Here is a 3,146-nt window from a genome sequence, read left to right on the forward strand (position 1 = left end):
TAATAATAATAATAATAATAATAATAATAATAATAATAATAATAATAATAATAATAATAATAATAATAATAATAATAATAATAATAATAATAATAATAATAATAATAATAATAATAATAATAATAATAAATAATAATAGTAGCAATATTAGTTGATAAATGATAATGAAAGTAGCAAGTTGACAGTGTGACATAAGGATGAACCCAAACGGTTGCTTTGTTACGGGAAGAATAAGAATATTACTGAACTGGGTAGAGGCAACTAGACAGTGTATGTGTGTACTACTCAGTGTGTGGAGATAACAAATGTCACGATAGGTACCCCATTACACCTGAGTACTCACCGATCTCTAGAAGTGGACAGTGAATCGTAGAACGGTAACAATGGTTACAACAGGAATGGAATAATGATAGGGAGGTGAGGGATTGAGTGATGCTATCTAAGCGAAATACGCATTTTGAGTCCAATAGCATTACGACTTTGACTCCTTCCCTCGAATAATCTTACTAAGTACATTGAACACACAAAGCAGCGACACTGTGACGTTGATATTTTGTTTACCAAAAGGATATGTGTTCATCATAAAAAAGTAAGAAAACGATAACTAGGCAAAGACTGACCAATGTACCTCATCGCGCTTTAGTTTTATGATAGTTCAAATGAAACGAGAACTTCCTGTAACGAAATGGTTATAGAATAAATATAAAAATCAATCAATAAATGCTCTTGTTGCATTATTAACTTTTCCATAAGTGGCTAATTACAGATCATTTCATTTATGAGTAAGAATAGAAAAGTAACTATCCTATTCTTATGGATAACACCACCAGCTTCGTTCCCACTTCAATAAAATTTCAAATGCAATAAATTATTCACAAACCAACGAAGAGTGTTTGTCCCATAAATATAAAAATGATTCATGCTGGTAATAAATGAAAATGTTTGTTATTTGCCCGGCATTTATAGAACAAATAATGGATATCTGCTGTTTGATTCATCCAAAATAATATATTTTATGAACGTATGCTTTTATGTGTTTGTATGTCGTCATAAACCCTTACATAATCATTTCTAACTTCAACAGAAAGTTTACAACTGAGGATTAGAAACTTGTTGAAATAACGGTAAATGGAATCGTTGCTCGCAAAACGACTGAACTCCTTGTGGCCTTCGGTTATAAGGTACAGAGAAATAGGCTTTCTTCACCTGATTTCAATAACCATCTACAAATGTCACTGCTCGACACAGTAAATCTAATCACACTGAACGACAAGAAAGTCGTCGATAAAATTTATACATAAAATTTTTTCCTTTTGAAAATAATCCTTGAATCTATGATACTGTTTATTCGTTCATACTGATATTGATTAATTTTATGTAGAATTACTTAATGAAATCAAACAAGAAAGCTTTCGAAACTCCGTTTTGAAGAAAAACGAGTAAGCTTTATGTCAAGAAGGTTTAACTTAGGCGTAGTTTCATTAGTGAGATGTATAGATAAGCTGTCTTCTGAAAAATTACATCCTTTGATTCATTAATAAAATTAAAAACAGTTTCAAAAAATCTCAGTGCAAACTAAAAAAATCTTTCCAAAGAATGTAGGAAAAAGAGAAACGACAGACGAAAAAGTCGTTGACAATTGTGAAACTCTTTTAAATTCCTCAAGTTACAAATTTCAAAAAATGAATGACTTTTACATTACTGCGATATTTTTACATTATCAAGAATATATATAACATTATTAAGTATTATCGAATGGCGACATATCTTTTTAAACACACAGATGAATTGAAATAGTGCAAGAGACCAAAATGTAGCATTGGATTTTTCGGGCATCTTGCATGCATTGTAAATTGCTTGATGCATGGAAATTGAGGTGATTTTATGATATGCTTTCAGAATTGCATAGTTTCCAAATTTAGGTTGTTTTTATTAAGGATTTTCTTAAATTCTCAGAAAGATTTTGTGACAAGTAAGTTCAAATTAACACATCAATCAAAGTGTTATTAATTATGAATTACCACCTGAATGTTAACACACAATGAAAGAAACATCGTACTTTGTCTTTTCTACGAAAAGAAAATTTTCAACTACTCCGCTATGACAGTCTTCCGAGATTTGCTGTTCAAAATGAATTTACATTGTTTAGCAAGAAATTTTCCAACTGGACGAAATGTTTTTTTTTAGAAATTTTTGATTTATATTAATCACAAAAAATTATTGCTGCATGGATTTCAAGTATTGCAATATTAACACCTACTACTCTGACGATTTTTTTTTTTTGATTAGAAACATCATAGACATAGATAAGTCTATAACATTTTCTAGCAGCAAATAGCAAATTCCACCAAATAAATTCCAACAAATTTCATGGGCCGTTTTAGATTTATTTAGAAGCCGTAAAACCAATTAGGTTTCGAATTTTCAACAAAATATTTTATTTGCATTAAAAATCGATGAAGATTCCAATCTCATTTCAATGGATTTGTTAACAAACTTGAGTAAATATGTTTTGGAACAGTTCATATAATTCGAGCATTGTTAATCTTTAATACTTTTATAAGTTCTGAAGATAAGCATTTCCAGAAACGGTGAAACTTTCAACTTTTAGTTATAAATTTGCAGAGCTGCTGGTTGAATAATTACCTTCATAGCAATTATTGTTTTTCATTTTTCAATGAATAAAACTAGTTTGTATGAGTTAATGGAATTTAAATGAAAATGAGTTTTTGCTTAACAATGTAATGCAAGCTACGAGATGAAATTATACTTTACGGCATCATAAATAGTATAGATTGTAGTCTAAAAGCTATGTCATAAATCGAAAATGTCATTTATCACTTCGCCGTCTCCTTAAAAAAATTTTACAAGTTTTATAAAATTCTCGAGAGGATGTGGTAGAGCAGAAGAATCCACCTAACAAATCCCTTCTTCCGTGAAGTCATCACAAGGCCTTTTCAGGGATATAGTTGTTTTTAGTATGTAATTCATCAAACATTCAAAAGCATATCGAATATTTCATCAGACTATAAGTGACCAGATTCCCCCTAAATTCCAATACTTTTTGGCGGTATTGTCTGCATCAATTAAAAGGCCAGTACTGGCCACAGTGATTTACATGCATTTGTACAGTTTTTATTTTCTTT

This window comes from Loa loa (assembly GCF_000183805.2).
Source record: "Loa loa unplaced genomic scaffold supercont3.56, whole genome shotgun sequence".
Lineage (NCBI taxonomy): Eukaryota > Metazoa > Nematoda > Chromadorea > Rhabditida > Onchocercidae > Loa > Loa loa.